General features: G+C 44.6%; 1 long non-coding RNA gene across 1 annotated transcript; it reads right to left on the minus strand.

Moving 5' to 3' along the window:
- Positions 1 to 268: 268 nt before the first annotated feature.
- On the minus strand, positions 269 to 19,150 carry LOC113880849. The gene is made up of 3 exons (XR_003507850.1): positions 18,286 to 19,150; positions 3,504 to 3,603; positions 269 to 1,736 (listed from the first exon to the last, which is right to left on the minus strand). It is a non-coding gene; the product is annotated as an uncharacterized LOC113880849 (long non-coding RNA).
- Positions 19,151 to 19,154: the final 4 nt, after the last annotated feature.

Raw genomic sequence — 19,154 nt, forward strand, 5'->3', positions numbered from 1 at the left:
GATAACAGCTACCTTTTGCTGACCCCTTACACGATCTTTTATACAGGTCCCAGGAGAGAGGTTCTAATTAGCATTTGGCCACCTCATGCGAAGAGTTGACTCATTGGAAAAGACTCTGATGCTGGGAGGGATTGAGGGCAGGAGGAGAAGGGGACGACAGAGGATGAGATGGCTGGATGGCATCAATGACTCGATGGACGTGAGTCTTAGTGAACTCCGGGAGTTGGTGATGGACAGGGAGGCCTGGCGTGAGGCGATTCATGGGGTCGCAAAGAGTTGGACACGGCTGAGCGACTGATCTGATCTGATCTGAAAAATGAGAAAACTGAAGTACTGACAGACTAAGAGGCTCTCCTTGGATCAGACATCTGCAAACTGGCCAGATGGAAATGCAAGCCAATTAACTGAACTCTAGGGGTACACTCAATAACTGTATATCACTACTGCCTCTTTGATAACTTTTTCAAATATTCTCTTTCTCTACATTTAAAATGCAGTTTGATGATCATCCAAAAAAGGGGGAAAGTTATCCTTTTGATAATTCAGTGCTTGATGAACAAGAAGAGCTTGACATGGCTATAGAGCCTGAAAAACAGAGTTCTTGGACCATGACTATCTATGCCTCTCAAGGTTAGGTGATCCCATAGTCCTAGGGCCAGATGAATGAAGTAACTTCTTATAGAGAGCCACTTTATTACATAACTGTGCATCATCTTTTAAAGCAATTAAGCATATAGAATGTATAATTTAGAAATTTAAAATATCACTTTCATTAACTTTTCAGGAATTTTACACACACACACACACACACACACACACATGATACAGCAAAGGTATAATTATTTCTTCAATATAGTGAAAGACAGGCAAGCATGGCATGCTACAGTCCATGGGATGGCAAAGAGTAGGACACAACTTAGTGACTGCACTGGGAATAACAGTCATTCCCACTGCCACCATACTTTCAATTCCATTCAGATACATTTTAAAACACAACGTGAAAATCACTGGGTTTGTAGGGAAGACATAAAAGGCAAAACCTAAAGAGCAAAAGTTCTTGTAAGTCCCTATGGTAGCAAGATATTCTTATAAATTTTTATATCAACTATTAATATAAATACTAATATTTCCCAAGTATATAATTCCAGACAATAAAACACTGATAACAAATAGGTCCACAAGTAAGGTCTTAGTCTCTTCTTCAAAAAAGGGCTAAAAATTAAAGATGTGACTGAATTAATCTCTATTGCAAAGATTATAAAATTTGCAGACCTGCCTTCAGCAGCAACAAGAAAATGATGATAATTCCTCACTATTTATAATAGAATCTTGAACACTGCACACACTGAGAGCATCTCCCCAAGGAACTATCCAGATAATGATGAAACACATTATAATTAAAATTATAGAAACATCTCAGGAGTAAGGGAAGTTAAGGAGGGTTAATCAGAAGAATGTCTTCTGATAACTTTACATGACCAGTATCCTTAATGTCATGGGTATAACCTCTCCCATCTTCACATGGTATAATATCTGCCTCAGGAAAGCACCTTGTACCTCAGGAAAGCATTCTTGGTTTGCATTATACAATGTTGCTCAGTCACCTTCTTTTCTACTGTGCTTTAGTTCTAATAAGCATCATCTTTCAGGCCAAACACAGCAATACACCCCCTGTGCATCTCATGGCTGTTGAAGAGATCCCAGGTGCCTCCAAAGTACAGATCACATGGAAACATCTAGGGAGAATGAGTACAAGTAGAGGTCATTAGTGCAGAAGTTGATTGTAGTAGAACAATTTATCAGTGAACTTGGGCTCTTTTTGGAGTCAGTAGAGCATCAACTTCAATGTCAGTTAGATCGGAAATAAAATCTTCACTCTGCACCATAATTAACTGCCTGTCTTTGGAAAAGTAAGGATTCTCAGTTTCAAAGTTCATCTGTAGAAAAAGGAAAGTGCTGTCTCACAGTGAGGTATGCGGATCGCAGACAACATTGGGAAATTCTTAGCACAATGCCTGTCTCTGATGAAGCAGTCAAAAAATTGAGATGAGCTGTGAATTTTCACCTATTAACAGTTCACAAGATCTCTCCTCCTATTTGTGGTTGTGATCAGTATTATCTCTGTGTTGAAGGGTAAAATGTTAAAAAAAAAAAAAAAAACTGTGTAAAATAATTCTGAGGTTCAGTTTCTCCACAAAATATGGATAGTAGGGGCTTCCCTGGTGGCTCAGACTGAAAAGAGTCTGCCTGTAATGCAGGAGACCCAGGTTTGATCCCTGAGTCCTAAAGATCCTCTGGAAAAAGGATGGCTATCCACTCCAGTATTCTTGGTGCTTCTCTGGTGGCTCAGACATTAAAGATAGCTAGCAGATTAAAGAATCTGAATGGAAACAAAGATTGTTCATAAACTCCCATTTGTACTACCCTCAATTTTGCTGGAAAATCATGGGCAGAATAATACTCAGGCAAAGTTTTCCTCTTCAGTGCCCAAGGATCCCAGACTCTTCCTTAGTTCCTTCTCACCTTTTATGGAGAAGCTACATAAGGCAAACTCATTGGCACCAGATTATTATAGCTTGCACTCCATCAAAAATGGAATTTAAAACAAGAAAGCATTGTGTGTGTGAGTGTGTGTGTGTGTGTGTGTGTGTGTGTGTGTGTGTGTGTGTTAAAGAGGGAGAGAGCAAGGAAGAGAGTCAAGGTTAAATACATTTTATACTAGAGATGCTGCTGTTAAGTCACTTCAGTCGTGTCTGACTCTGTGCGACCCCATGGATGGCAGCCCACCAGACTCCCCCATCCCTGGGATTTTCCAGGCAAGAGTACTGGAGTGGGTTGCCATTTCCTTCTCCAGGGCATGAAAGTGAAAAGTGAAAGTGAAGTCATTCAGTTGTGTCCGACTCTTAGCGACCCCATGGACTGCAGCCCACTAGGCTCTTCCATCCATGGGATTCTCCAGGCGAGAGCACTGGAGTGGGGTGCCATTGCCTTCTCTGCTAGTAGGGCTTGCTGCTGCTGCTGCTGCTGCTAAGTCGCTTCATTCGTATCTGACTCTGTGTGACCCCATGGACAGCAGCCCACCAGGCTCCCCCGTCCCTGGGATTCTCCAGGCAAGAACACTGGAGTGGGTTGCCATTCCCTTCTCCAATGCATGAAAGTGAAAAGTGAAAGTGAAGTCGCTCTGTTGTGCCCGACTCCTAGCGACCCCATGGACTGCAGCCTACCAGGCTCCTCCATCCATGGGATTTTCCAGGTAAGAGTACTAGAGTGGGGTGCCATTGCCTTCTCCGAATATATTCCTTATCATCCACCTAAATGACTCAATGAATTATAAAAGTAATAGTACCTAAAATAGTAAATATCCACACTTTTCTGGTCATTGGTATTTCCTTTTTCTTTCTTGTCATTTATGAATCATGTCTAGTTTTGGCACATGATGGCCCAAATAAGAAAGCAGAGTTTTGATGGTTATAAATAAATGTATAATACAGAAGTCTACATACCTTTGAAGGAAGAGCCATTTTAGAAAGAGCGTCAATGTCATGGCTCTTCTGCTGAATAATGCAGGCAGGATTTATATTATTTGTAGACTGATGCCAGTTCCTTAAGAGATTATACATATAGGTGAGTACTAAGTAATTGCTTTGTTAGACAGTATTTTGCACTAAATGAGTTCTCTGGAGAAATAACAATTGGGTACAATGCAGACTTGCCATGGGGCACAACTGGTTTCTAGTGCTTTTCTTTTTTAGATTCCGTGTCCATATTTTCCTTCATACATTGGGAAGTCTACATCATAATACTGATGTCTGCCATCGATACACGTGCCATAGTCTGTTACCCGCAATATTTAATCCAATTTAACACAATTTCTTCCACACAATTATCATAACTTTGTGCCACAGCCTATTACCATCTCACTTTGGGTTATGGGTTGAAAAGTTTAAATATCCGTATATCAAAATCTTGACTCCCAGTACTTCTGAATATGACTGAATTTGTAGATATAGTTTTTAAAGAGGAAATTAAATTGTAATTGGTTCAAATAGTGCATCCTAATGCAAGATGTGGAGAAGGCAATGGCAACCCACTCCAGTACTCTTGCCTGGAAAATCCCATGGATGGGGGAGCCTGGTAGGCTGCAGTCCATGGGGTCACTAGGAGTCGGACACGACTGAGCGACTTCACTTTATGTTTTCACTTTCGTGCATTGGAGAAGGAACTGGCAACCCACTCCAGTGTTCTTGCCTGGAGAATCCCAGGGATAGGGGAGCCTAGTGAGCTGCAGTCTATGGGGTCGCACAGAGTTGGACACAACTGAAGCGACTTAGCAGCAGCAGTAGCAACGCAAGATGACTGGTATCTTTTTTAAGAAAGGAGATTAGAACATACACACAGGAAATATACACACAGGCAAGACTGTGAGAGACACAGGAGGTGATGGCTGTCTATAAGCCAGACAGAAGCTTCAGAATGAAACCAACCCTACTAACATTTTGATCTTGAATTACTTACTATCCTCCAAGCTGGAAGGAAATCAGTCTCTTTTGTTTAAGCCACCCCAGTCTGTGGTACTTAGTTATAGCTGCTGCTGTTAAGTCACTTCAGTCGTGTCTGACTCTGTGTGACTACAGAGACGGCAGCCCATCAGGCTCCCCCGTCCCTGAGATTCTCCAGGCAAGAACACTGGAGTGGGTTGCCATTTCCTTCTCCAGTGTATGAAAGTGAAAAGTGAAAGTGAAGTCACTCAGTCATGTCCGACTCTAGCGACCTCATGGACTACAGCCTACCAGGCTCCTCCGTCCATGGGATTTTCCAAGCAAAAGTACTGGAGTGGGATGCCATTGTCTTCTCCGTTAGTTACAGCAGCCCTCACAAACTAATATGTTCTGCCTTCAGTAGACAAAAAGACTGCTTTCATATTCAAAGGAAGTTTTGCTTCTTTGAAGAGTAGTATCATTTTTAATATATTTCAAACACTTATAGTATGTTCAAAATGTGCACAAAACATAAGTTTACAATTTATTGAATTTTTTCAAAGTAAAAATGCCTTTATGACCAAACTTCTAAACCAAGTAGAAGACCAACACTACATCAGACAAACTTCTCCTCTTCTTTCTGAGTCAGTATTCCTCAAGGTAGATGAATCTTTATTTTTAGCACTCTACACAGTTTGTGTCTTTTTCTGAATTTTATACAAGTGGAATCAAACAGAACACATTCTTTAATGCAGAGTCTTCTGGTGAAAACTCTGTTGATATCTGAACATTATGTTGATGATTGTTTTAGCTTGTTTGGACTGCTATAGTAATCATAACATAGGCATTTATTTATCACTGTTCTGAAAGCTGGAAGTCTAAGACTGGATTGGGTTCGATGCCGGGAGCCACCACGGGAGATCTCACCCATGACAAAGGTCATGCGGAGAAGACCTGACAAGCAAAGGCGGATCAGGACTTGAGGGATTTCCTGGATCTGCTCGAGCATCTACCCTGATACCAAAATCTGTCTGTCTACTGTTTATTACATCATGCCTTTTACCAACTCTTCTGACATTAACAGGGGGCTATCCCCAACTATCTTTCTTTGAAGGAAATCAACTTAGAGCTCTAGTTAATAAGTCTCCTGGACATAATAAGAGTGTTTCAATTCAAACCCCTCAGATGGCTTTCTAACTTGCCTGACAGGTTTATCTGGACTCTTACAACTACGCATGTGATTGTTTACAGCCTCCCAACCACGAGAAGCACGGAAAGCTTAAGACATTCTAACAATATAGAGCCTTTCAGGGAGTTAAAATTATTAGAATAGAACTGGTGAAGGATTTAATTGTTGAGCCAATGCTTGCTGCCAAGTTTCCATATCCCTTACCCACTGTGTCCCTGGGAGTATATTAATTGATATAGTCAGTATATAGAGAAAATAAGTAGTAGTCTTGATGTTAGCAACCTTAGACCCTTGAGTTAATCAATTCTTTCCTTGTTATCCCCCACTGCACATTTGCCCTATAGGAATGCAACTTTATCTAGTGCTTTCGGGGAGTGGAGCCAAACTTTAGAAAAATCACCTTTAGAGAAAATAAGTTTTCTGGTTGATTAACCTTTATTAGAAGAAAAATGTTAACAGGTCTCCTGGCCAGAAGATGATGTAAATCACCTAAAGCCTTTGTATACGATAAGTTTGCAGAAAGAAAGCCTGGTCTCGATAAGGGTCAAGGACTGCTGACCCTGCATGACTCTGTATCTTCCATTATTCTCTATGTACAACTGAGGGTATAAAAGCTCCTTTTAAAAATAAAGTTATGGGCCTTGCTCACCGAAGCTTGGTCTCCCCGTGTCATTCATTCTTTCTTTTTTTCTTTTTCGTTCTCTCTTTCTTCTTTTTTCAGGATGACTCCTTGGAGCACAGAGGCTCTCTGAGTTCACTTATCTGTGCGGGCTTCTAAGACTTAATCGGGAAGGTGCCTAGCATCTTCAGGGGAGGGGACGCCCTGAGTCTTCACCCCACCAAGAGGGCGCCTGTGGCCTCCATGAACAGAGCAAGTCCTGTGTCATGGACTTTATTGGCTTTCTGTGTAAACCAAGGAAGATCAAGCCTCTTTTTCTCCCCTTTATACCTTTCCTCTTTCGCTGACACCATTCCTCCTGAGGGTATCCCTGGATCCTACCAGGGCTGGTCCCCGGTAGGTTATGATGAAAGCATTCTTCCTGGTTTGTAGATGGCTGTCTTTTTGCTGTGCCCACACATCACATGGGGCAAGGGAGTGCCCTGGGCTCTTTTATGAGGGCACTAATCCAGTTCATGGCCTTCCCTAGTAGCTCAGAAAGTAAAGAATATTCCTGCAATGCAGGAGTCCTGAGTTTGATCCTTGTGTAGGGAATGTTCCCTGGGTCAGGAAATGGCAACCCACTCCAGTATTCTTGCCTGGAGAACCACATGGACAGAGGAGCCTGGTGGGTTACAGTCCATGGGGTCACAGAGTCGGACATGACTAAGCATGAGCAGGAACTAATTCAGTTCATGAGGGCAAAGCCAAGCCTTCATGACCTAATGACTTCCCTAAAGCCCCTGCATTCTAAATAGCAATGGTTCTTTTATTACTGTAAGTGTAGAGATCAAGTTGACAACATTCATTGAATCATGGAAAAAGCAAAGGTGTTCCAAAAAAACATCTGCTTCTGGATTGTACTCCAACTATACCAAAAAATCTGGAACAAACAACCTCATTTAAAATGTATAAATCTGAACACCTGGCCAAAGAAAATATACAGATAGTAAATCAGCATATCAAAAATACTCAAAATCATATATCATAAGGAAATTACAAACTAAAACAACTGTGAAGCAGCACTGCACACCTATTAGATCAGTAAACTCAAAAAAAGCAGGGCGGGGCTTCTCTGGTGGCTCAGTGGTGAAGAATATGCCTGACAATGCAAGACAATCAAGTTCGATCCCTTACCCAGGAAGATCCCACATGCCACAGAGAAACTTAGCTGGATTTTTCCTCAGCTAAACAAGGCTCACCTGTGACCCTAACACTACATGTCTAGTACTTAGTAAAGAGCTTTGAAAAAGTATCCAGACAAAAATTATCACACAATTATACACAGGAGCTCTACTTCTAATAGCTAAAAACTTTCAAATATCAGGATGCCTTCGGTAGATGACCGTGTAAACAAATTGGGATACATCCGAAGTGAAGGGGAGCAAATGCTACCCCAAAATATACCCCTTCAGCATGAGAATTAGTTGGAATTAACTTTTTTTTTAAGAGGACACATTATCATCTCTGAAACCCAAGTTCAAGACGGCTCTTCTGAGTCACATTTACAAGAGAAATTTCATTTCAAAGGAATTCTCTGTATATATCAGATAGAAGGATAACAGTCTTGTGAAACTCTTTTTTTATCAATAGGGAAAGCTAAGATGTAAATCTGTACAACAACCATACCCTTCCTTTCCTTTGGTTTTATTTTTTAATATTTATTTGTTTTTGTTTTTTTTTTTTTTGGCTGAGCCAGGTTGACCTTCATTGAGGCAAGCCAGATATTTAGCTACAGCATGCAAACTCTTCATTGAGACATGGGAGATCTAGCTCTCGGATCAGGGATGGAACCTGGGCCTCCTTCTTAAGGAGTGTCCAGTGTTAGCCACTGGACCACCAGGAAGCCCCTGTGTGGTTTTTAGATGAAGACGGTATCTAAGGTGATATCTTGGGCCATTTCAGTCACTGACTCAGTTTCCTGAGTTTCTCCAAAGCATGTACAAGGTGCACATTATTAAACTGGTTTGCAAAACAAGGAAAGGTAGTTCATACTACAACACTGTATGCTTACAAATATGTAAATGGTAAATGGCATGTTATTTATGTTTAATTACTATGGGGGGAAAGAATGTAGTATTGGTACATGTTACAAAATGAATAAACATTAAAAACATCTTTAGTTAAAAAATCCACATAGAAAAGGCCACCCAGATCCCATATTCACCATGTCTGCTTTACATCCACCAAGTTTGTCCAAATGTCTGAAAATCTCAGTAACAGTCTAAAAAAATATTGGATGAGGATGGGAAAAAAGGCATTTTCATACAATTGGACAATTGCTGAAAGTGGAAGTGGGGCTGTGGATTACATTATAATGTAGAAACTATATGATTTCCTGATTTTGGAGATTATATGCTGGTTCTACAGGAGAATGCGCCCATTTTGGATAAAATGCATGGAGTATTTTAGATGATGTGGCAAATGTGAGAATTTTTTTACCATTATTAAGGGTTTCCTGCACATTTTAAGTTACTGAAAAGTAAATTATTTTTCAAAACAACCATGTCAACACCACAAAAGAAAATCAGATCAGACAGGCTTGAAACTTTTTTATAGAGGCCAAGACTTACCCAGACGAAGTTCAAGGGAAGTTGTGATGCTCATTGCCCTTGAAGGAGTCCACGTGGAATTTGCAAATAAAATTTCCCACATAACTTCACAAAAAGTTGTTAGAATACATTCAGTAAAGTTGAATAATTTGGGATCAACTTACAATCATATAAAATACTACAATTTACAATCTGAGTCAATATATGAAAATCACTTGTGTTTCTATACAATAACAATCAGAAACAAAAATTAAGAAAAAACTTAACCAAGGACATAAAAGACCAGTAGTTAGAAAACTAGAAAGCACTGATAAAGAAACCAAAGAAAACACAAATAAACAGAAAAATATTCCATGCTCATGTACTGGAAAAATGAGTTATTAAACTGTCCATTCCAACCAAAGCCATCAGCAAATGCACTGCACTCAAAATATAATATCTAATGGCATTTTTCATAGAAATAGAAATATTCCTAATAATATTCTGCAACAACTAAGGACCCTGAACAAAGGACTCTGAGAAAGAAGAATGAACCTGGAGGCATCTTCCTCTCTGACTTCAAACCACATCACGGAGCTGTAGTAACCACAACAGTGAGGAACTGGCACAAACACAGGCACAGGGACTCGAGGAAAGAATAGAGAGCCCAGGAATAAAGCCACATGTATGTGGACAGTTCATGAAAATCAAGCCAGGAACGTGCAAAGAGGAAAGGACAGTCCTTTCAAGAAACAGTGACAGGAAAACTGGCCACCTACACCAGAGAGCATCACTGGGCATCCTCTAGATCATCTAACAGAAATCTAACTAAACACTCGCTATTTGCACATGGAGCTCTTCCCCCCTCCAGCCCCCCGAGTTCTCTGAGATGGACCTCCGGTCAGCGGTCAGCTGGACACAGGAAACGTTTACTTCATCCTCATTTTTCCCTCTTGCAGCGCCTCCTTGCTGGTGGGCACTGAGGCAGTGCCTGGACGCAGCCCCATTATCCAGGAGCACAAGCCCTGATGGTGCTGAGGAGACAAAGCTCCCACCAGCTGGTCACCGAGCTGAGTCTGAAGGCAAACATCCTGTCCCCACACGTCAGAGAGGGGGTTGGCGCCCCAAGCAGGCCACCAGAGAAGAGCAGGCAGCCCTGCGTTCACAGACCCCAGAGGGCTCACCGAGAACCAGCTTTGCTGTGAGCACTCAGACTGGAAACCCAAACTGAAATGGAGCCAAAAATCTCCATGACCCTGCTCAACACATGGCCAGGGAACAATTGATCAAAATTGATTAAAAACCATATGGAATGAAAGGACATAAACACAAACTTTGCAACTGACACATTTCAATTAAAAACTATAAACATTTTAGAAAACAACAAAAGATCTACATGACCTGAGTCTGGTGATGAGTTCTAAAACACAACAAAAAAGCCAATATACAAAATGTTTTAAATAAATTAATTAAAACATTGACTTTTAAAAATGTATACATTCACTCCCTTACTCAAGAAAACCACAGGACAAAGCGTTAGGGGAACCACTAACCAAAACCACCCGCCCGTCCTTGCCGGGCACCAGAGAAACCACCTGCAGGAGTCGTCTTACAACAGGAGGTCCTGGGTAAGGACAAGGAACTAAGAAGCCACCACCAACCAGAATTCAGGAAAGGTCAAGGGAGACAGGAGACTCCAATCCGCAGGTCTTACCAACCTCCCAGGGTCCTCCTTGCAGAATCCACCTTGGATGAGTGATGCATATGCCACCGGGAAGGACCCCAATTCAGAATGACTGGCCAGAGACAAACCAGAAACTAACCCAGTGCCCATAAAACCTGAGACTGTGAGCCACGTGGCAGAGCAGTTCTCTCAGCTTCCCTCACCCTCCTGCCCTCCACCCAGGCAGCCCTTCCCAATAAAGTCTCTTTGACAGCACATGTCGCCTCGGACAATTCATTTCCAAGTGTCAGACAAGAGCCTGCTCTCAGGCCGTGGAAGGGGTCCCCCCTTCCTGCATCAAAACTATAAACCAGGAGAAAATATCTTCCAAATGTGTATCTGTGCAGAGGGAAATGGCACCCACTCCATATTCTTGTCTGGGCAATCCCATGGACAGAGGAGCCTGACGGGCTGCAGTCCAACAGCAGGGCATTTCTGAAGAGAGGAAACAGTCCCAGGAAACTTGAGGCACTCACCAAAAGCCCCAAAGCTTTTGATGGCACAGCCAGAACTGTGGCTGAGCACCCCCAGCTCCCAGGCCTCTTGATACTGGCCTCTCTCACCAGATACAGGTGTGGCAAACTAGAATCTAAAACATGGCTGAGGGCTTCCCTGGTGGCTGAGTATTAAAGAATCTTCATGCCAATGCAGAAGACGCAGGTTGGATCCCTGTCCATGTCGTGGAGCAGCTAAGCCCACGCACCGCAACCACTGAGCCTGTGTTCTAGATCCTGGAAGCTGCAGCTACTGAGCCCATGAGCCCCAGAGCCTGTGTCCCACAACAACAGGAGCCACCAGTGAGAAGCCCACACACCACTACCAGCATAGCCCCTGCTCGCCATAACTAGACAGAAGCCCACACAATGAAGACCCACCACAGCCAAATATTAATAATTAAAATTTTTTTAAAATGCATATCTGATAAAGAATTTGTACTCAAGTTATACCAAGAAATCTAGAGCAAACAAACCCATAAATAATTGGTAAAGACTGAAACAGACACCTGACCACAGAGGGTACACTGACAGTAAACAACCATAAAAAACACCCGGCCACAGAGGGTACTCTGATAGTAAACAACCATAAGAAACACCTGGACACAGAGGGTACTCTGATAGTAAACAACCATAAAAAACACCTGGCCACAGAGGGTACTCTGATAGTAAACAACCATAAAAAACACGGGGCCACAGAGGGTACTCTGATAGTAAACAACCATAAAAAACCTACTCAAGATCTTGGCGGGATGCGTGCACAGCCATCTTTGGAAGACAGTCTGACAGTTTTTTCCAAAGCTAAACAGACTCATCTTAGGATGCAACACTACACCTCTTGTATTTAGACAACAGCTTTGAAAAACTGTTCAAACAAAAACTAGCATAAAATAATGCACAGTAGCTCTATTCTGGGTTAAAAATTGGTTAAAAACTGAAAGACATCAGAATGTTCCTCTGTAAATGAATTAATAAGCAAATTAGGGCACATGTACATCAAGGGGAGCAGAATATGCCACCCCAAGTTGTGTCTTTTGGACATCAGGATAATTCTGGACTGACATTTAAAAAACAGCAGATCCAGGAGAATGTTTGAAAATGCCCTTTTAGGAATTAAATTTATGTTTATTAGGGAAATCTCCACTTGTAAGGCTGTCTCCACCTGTGTACCAGAAATGGAAGGATAACTAAGTCTTGAGAGAAGGTAGTCCATGGAGATGGCCTGGATGTAAATCTGCATAATATCCAGACCCTTGTTTACTGTGTTTTGCCTCCAAACCTCCCAAATCGTTCCGTCCCCCACCCCCCACCCAATATCTTTCTTTTGTTCTTAGCTAAAGATAGCACATAAGTTACAGGCTTGGGCCATTTCAGGTTTTCCTAGGTACCTTACAAGCATATAGGGGGTATGCATGGTAATAAGCTTCTGTTTTCCTCCAGTTCATCTGCCTTTCATTGTGGGGGAAGGTCTCAATGAGGAAAAGAGAAATATAAAGGGAACATTATTTTTCCTCCAATACACATGAATAGTATTCAGAAATATAACGGAATGAACCGTCAAACCAAGCAAAAACCATGGATGAATCTTACATGTATATTGCTAAGTGGAAGAATCCAGTCTACACACTAATGACCCCATTTATATGACATTCTGAAAAAGGCAAAACAGACTTAGAAAAAGATTATGAGGTAGGAGGTTCAATATTCCATCTAATACATTACAGATAAGATGGTTGGATGGCATCACTGACTCCATGGACGTGAGTTTGAGTAAGCTCCGGGAGTTGGTGATGGACAGGGAAGCTTGGCAGGCTGCAGTCCATGGGGTCGCAAAGAGTCAGACACGACTGAGCGACTGAACTGACATTACAAATGAATATCTACCACTGTGCATTTGTGTAAACCCATAGATCTTTAGACCTCAATTGGTAAATCATAATCTATTCAAATTTAGGATATGAGAGTGTCACAGAATGGAACACAGAATGCAGCAGAGTCTAAATGACTCAGAAATGCATGGAAAAAACTCATTCTTTGTTGGTGGTAGGGCCGGCATAGGCTGACGAAAGCTGAAGCACCAGTAGGTCCTGAGGATCTTAGCGCAAAGAAAGCCAGAACTGGGAAGATAAAGGGGTACAGCAGGGCCCCCACCCCGTTCCAGTCCTCCTGCTTCCCAGCCCGCTCTCTGGGCCTGGAGGAGGGTCCTCTCCGACTGGACGGGTGTGGACACATGGGCAGCGTCACTGCATGGTGACAGCCAGGCACACAGGGCCCCTGGGCCACATGCAGCCGCCCAGGGCTTCCAGGAGCCCATGTGCAAGCGCCAGGACAGACATCTGACACACAGACTCACCACCTAAAGTGGAAACACCTGGTTCCTGGGAATCTGGAACTTGGCTTTTTAAAGGCCCTTTCCTTGGCCCTTGCCCTTCTGGGCTGCTGTGTCTCCTCCTGACTCCTCCCCCTGAGACGTGTGGCTCACGGGAGCATCCCCAGGACCTGAGCTGCTCAGCAGCTCCCACTGTGGTCCAGCCTCTCAGAGGGCCTGATCCACCGCCCGTTGTGAGCAGGGGAACTCGCCGTGGAAAGGCCCCCTGCGCGTCGGTCAGGAGACAGCTGCGCAGGGACGGTCAGGCCCACGCCGCCTTCTCCGCCTGCCCACGCTGCCGGGGCCGCATGGTTCATGGACTCTGTTCTCCTAGTAAGGGCCTCGGAGATCCCCTCGGTCCTTCTGAAGTGTTCTGGAACGCGAGTGCAGGAAGCTAGCACACACTTTCCGTACTCCGCTCCTACAATGTGGCTCAAGCCTTTCCCCTTCACGACCGCACTGGCAGTGTCTGGAGTCACTTGGCTCATTTTTCCGTTTAGTTGCTCTGATTAACTCCAAGGACCACATGCCTACACGCGTCTCTAACTGGAGCATGCACGGCCCCAGTTCCAGGCACGGGGGACGCAAAACAGAGTGTCTGTGATACAGCTTCCTGGGGCATCATGTTTATTCCCGGTGCTTTACAAGGACACCCATTCTGCCTGAACTAACCCCACAATGTCCCAAAGCCGAAACACCAATGGGTCCTGAGGAGACCCATCTCTTGTTAGCCTGAAGTGAACCCCACAATTCCCAAGGCCAAAACCTGAGCAGGTCCTGAGGAGACCAGACTCCCTGTCTTCCTGAACTGAACCCCACAACGTCCCAAAGCTGAAGCCCCAATGGGTCCTGAGGAGACCAGACTCCAGCAGCCACAGGCCGCCAGGTGCTCAGGCAGAGCGGGAATTCCGCCTGGGGTGGGGTGGGTCAGGGAGGCGGGCTCCCCGCTCCCTGCCAGCCAATGGGAACTGCAGCTGAAGCCTCCCTCACTCGCGCAGGCGCAGCTAAGTGGAGACTCCGCCCCTCACGGCAGTTCTGCTAGGTCTATTAAACTATGGAAATTCAAACTGAAATATTGCCAATATCCAAAACTTCTCCAAAATAGTTAAGGAATAATGAACTTGAAACTGTATAGAATGAAATATAGTCACCAAATTCACTCAAGTTTATTAACAGACACTTAAATTTTGAAACTATCAAAATTGTGGACAAAAACAGAAAATCTACATGACCCTGGGTTTGGCCTGTATATCATGAGCTTTGAGTTTTAACACACGAGCTGTCAGTCCACAAAAGAAAAATATTGTGGACTTTATAGAAATAAAGATGTCTATTCTGAAAGATCTCATTCAGAAAATCAAAATACAAGCCACAAACTGGGAGAAAATATTTGCAAAATTCATATTTGATACAGGATTTGGACACAAAATAGACAAAGACCTCTTGAGCAACCCTATAAACAATAAGTAAAGATCTGAACAGACACCCAGCCAAAAAATTATACAGATAATACAAAACAGAAACAGGCTCAACATCATACGCCATTAGGGAATTACAAATTAAAGTCACAAGCTATCACACTACACATATTAGGCTGCTAAACTCTAACTATATGACAATACCAATTGCTGGAGGCTGAGGAGTAGCAGGAACGCTCCCTCACTGCTGGTGGGATGCATGCACAGCCACCTTGTAACACAGTTGGGCAGTTTTCTCTAAAGCTAAACACACCTCACCTTGGGATCCAACGATCGTACTTCCGGTATTTAGGAAACTGCTTTGAAAGATCCATGCCCAAACAAAAACAAAGATGAACTTAGGCACAGCAGCACTATCCATAATAGTTAAAAGCTTGAAGTAATCATAGTATCCTTCAATAGATGAATGCATAATCAAATTGGGGTATATCCATGTCAAAGCAAGTAGAACATGCCACCCCAAAATACGCCTCTCTGCTGTGAGGATTGCTTAAGCCCACTTCCATGAAAAAAGAAAGAAAAAAAAAAAGAGGACTCTCATAAACTAAGTAGCATTGCCGTTTTGTGATGGACATTTACAGCAGAGAAATCTCTGCATTTAAGGGCTGTCCCTGTTTGCACCAGAAATAAAAGGACAATTAAAACTCAAATAACTTATTAATGGAGAGGTCCCGACTTAAATCTATAAACAATCATACCCTTCTTTACTGTGTTTTGTGTAATTACCTTCCATAATGGGTTTCTCCCATTCCTCAGGGTTTTGTTTTTAGCTAAAGATGGCATTTAAAGTGATGACTTTGGACATTTCAGGGAGTGACTCCTGTTTCTTTGGTAGCTCCCCTCTATACAGAAGCTATTTGTTGTTTTAGTCACTAAGTCATGTTCGCCTCTCTGCAACCCCACGGACTGTAGCCCGCCAGGCTCCTCTGTCCATGGGATTCCCCAGGCAAGAATACTGGAATGGGTTGCCATTTCCTTCTCCAGGGGATCTTCCCAACTCAGGGGTCAAACCCAAGTCTCCTGTATTACAGGCAGATTCTTTACCACAAAGCCACCAGGGAAGCATAGGGGAGGTATGCTCCTGTTTTTCCTCCTGGTGATTTGTCTCTTATTATGGAAGGGCAGAGTGAAAACTGTTTTTCCTCCCAATCACATGCAATGGAGTATTACTCATCAGTAGGAAGGAATGAACCACCAAAGCTTGAAAAGCATGGTTAACTCTCACGTGCTATCACTCAGTGAAAGAATACAGTCTGGAGTATGACCTCATTTATGACATTCTAGGAAAAGCAGAGTTACATAGATGATAAGCAGATCATCTGCTGAAGGGGGCTGAAGTATTCCCTGTGATGCTTTAGGATGGACGCCTGTCACTATGTGTTTGTCTACACTCATCGATTTGTATAGCCCAAGGGATCAAACCATCTATTCAAGTATAGTTATTCAGGGTGTAGGAGAGTCGCAGCACAGAATACACAATGCAACAAAACCTAACCACATTAGAAATGCACTGAAAAGATCTCTCACTGTAGGAGATGGGCAAAATGTGTTGACTTTGGAAATGAACAAATCGATACACAAAAGGCTAAATGGGCTGCACGTAAACACTGGGCTTCCTTTTATAGAGACCTTTCCAGGTGCTGCTGCTGCCAAGTCACTGCAGCCGCGTCCAACTCCGTGCGACCCCATGGACTGCAGCCCACCTGGCTCCGCCGTCCCTGGGACTCTCCAGGCAAGAACACTGGAGTGGGTTCCCATTTCCTTCTCCAGTGCATGAAAGCAAAAAGTGAAAGTGAAGTCGCTCAGTCGTGTCCGACTCCTAGCGACCCCATGGACTGCAGCCCACCCAGCTCCGCCGTCCCTGGGACTCTCCAGGCAAGAGTACTGGAATGGGGTGCCATTGCCTTCTCCGTTCCAGAGTGCAGTAGCTAGCAATTCTGAGACCACTGTACACATAACCTGAAGAGGAGGAAAGAGCTGACAAATGCAAATGGTGGGGGCCAGGCTCCTCGCTGCAGGAGTGGGAAGTTACAGATAAGCAAAGAATAAGAGGATGAAGCTGAGCCCCTGACCACCACTCCTTGTGGCTCTGAGTTGTGTCCAACAGGACCACCATCACCCGCACGTAGGTGCTATAACCCACCTGCCCCCTCCTGGCCTTTCCCCTTCCTCCCTGCAGTGATTCCAGTGACATTTCCAGCCTGCACCCCTCTCCCAGGCCAGGTGCATCTGTCCATCCACGGCCTCCCCATCTCATCCTGGGGACTAACAGGCCCCTCGAGGACTGCGATCCTGCTGCTCCCCAAGCCCAGGAGGCAGCCCCAACTTCTCCAGCTGCTGAGCCCAGACACCTGGTGTAACTGAGCAGGAGCCTATGGGGCCTTCCCAGAACAGACCCCATCCCATATCCTCTGCTGCAACTCCTCTCTGAAGTATGGAGATAATAGTATCTGAGGCACACTCAGGGAGTTGTTTTACAGCTGCTAAAAGCCCCACTGAGTGGAAGAAGTTAACTACTTGATGAGCATGAACACGTCACCCCCAGAGTGTCCAGTGCCTGAGGATTTGTGAGGTTAGCCGCCTGTTACCTCAGCAACCAGAGAACCGTGCACCAGTGAATCACATACTCTGTGATCCCCCACGCCCCGCCGTCACATGGCCCGTAAAACTGCTTTCCTGAAGCCCTTCAGGGATTTCAGGGTTTAGAGCACGAGTTACCTGTCTCCACGTATTGGTGCCTTTACAGTTAATGCTGCCTCTCCTTTACCGCACCTGGTATCAGGAGACTGGCTTTACTGCACTCAGGTGTGTGGACTCAAGTTTGGTTCAGAAACACGGAGGCCTCCCAGGTTCCCAGTTCCTTGTGCCCCAGGGACTGTCAGCTCCTTCTCCAGGGCATATGGCCAACCCCCACATTAATTCCCCTCTACACCCTCAGCCTTGCTGCTGCTGCTGCTCCTAAGTTGCGTCAGTCGTGTCCGACTCTGTGCGACCCCATAGACGGCAGCCCACCAGGCTCCCCCGTCCCTGGGATTCTCCAGGCAAGAACACTGGAGTGGGCTGCCATTTCCTTCTCCAATGCATGAAAGTGAAAAGTGAAAGTGAAGTCGCTCAGTCATGTCCGACTCCTAGCGACCCCATGGACTGCTGCCTTCCAGGCTCCTCCATCCATGGGATTTTCCAGACAAGAGTACTGGAGTGGGGTGCCATTGCCTTCTCCGGCCCTCGGCCTTGGCCCAAGCCTAATCCCTCCATCAGGCCGTACAAAGCTCTCTGCCCTCACGGTGCATCTCACATCCCACCCAACATGGTCTTTTTGAAGCCTGAACAAGACCATGCCCCGCTCCTCCCTGTGATTCCCCTCACCTGAAGAAGCCAGGCCTTGATCCGTTCCAGGTGACTCCAGGATCCTCATTCTTTCCAGATCCCACCTGTGTGGCTGCTGTCTGTGCCCATCTATATAGGCCTGTGGTGATCTCCTAAAATGAGAATTATTTTATATACAGATAATGGGGTGAATGGTGGCCCCAAAAGATGGGTCCCCCCAGAACATGAGAACAGGGCCATATCTGGGAAAAGGGTCTTTGTAGATGTAGTTAAGGATCTCAAGGTAAGGTCATCTAGGGTTAGGGTGACCTTCAATCCAGCTGACAGAGTCCTTATAAGAGACGAAAGAGGACACAGATGAGAAGCCTCGTGAAGATGGAGGCAGAGATGGGAGGGAGGGGACCACAAGCCCCAGGACCCCTGGAGCCCCAAAGCTGGAGAAGGCAGGAAGGACCCTATCCTGGAGCCTCTGGAGGGACCTCAGCCCTGCACCACCTTGATCTCAGGTGTCTGGTCTCCAGGACAAGGGGAGGATGAACTCCTGTTGCTTTAAATCACCCAACATGTGGTCATCTGTTAGAGCAGCCACAGAGAACTCACACAGGCCCTGCTCTGTAGGATCCTAGAAGTGTGGGTCTCACTAAAGGCAGATGGAGGATGGATTATAGAACCCTTAGAGTCAGCATTGGGCCCTGAGAAATGCTAAAGCAGTGGCTGGACCCCAAAATGTTGAGGGATCAAGTCTGAACCCTGTTCCTAGGGGACTGGCTGCACACGCCTTCCCAGGTTCTTACACCTGTTCACGTGGTGTAGTAAGTGTCTAGTCCTGACTGAGGACATTTAACATCACTGTTCACATTGCTCATTAAGAACCCACCAGTTACACAGGTGAAAACCCAGTTAGGATG

This window comes from Bos indicus x Bos taurus, chromosome 22 (assembly GCF_003369695.1).
Source record: "Bos indicus x Bos taurus breed Angus x Brahman F1 hybrid chromosome 22, Bos_hybrid_MaternalHap_v2.0, whole genome shotgun sequence".
Classification (NCBI taxonomy): Eukaryota; Metazoa; Chordata; class Mammalia; order Artiodactyla; family Bovidae; genus Bos; species Bos indicus x Bos taurus.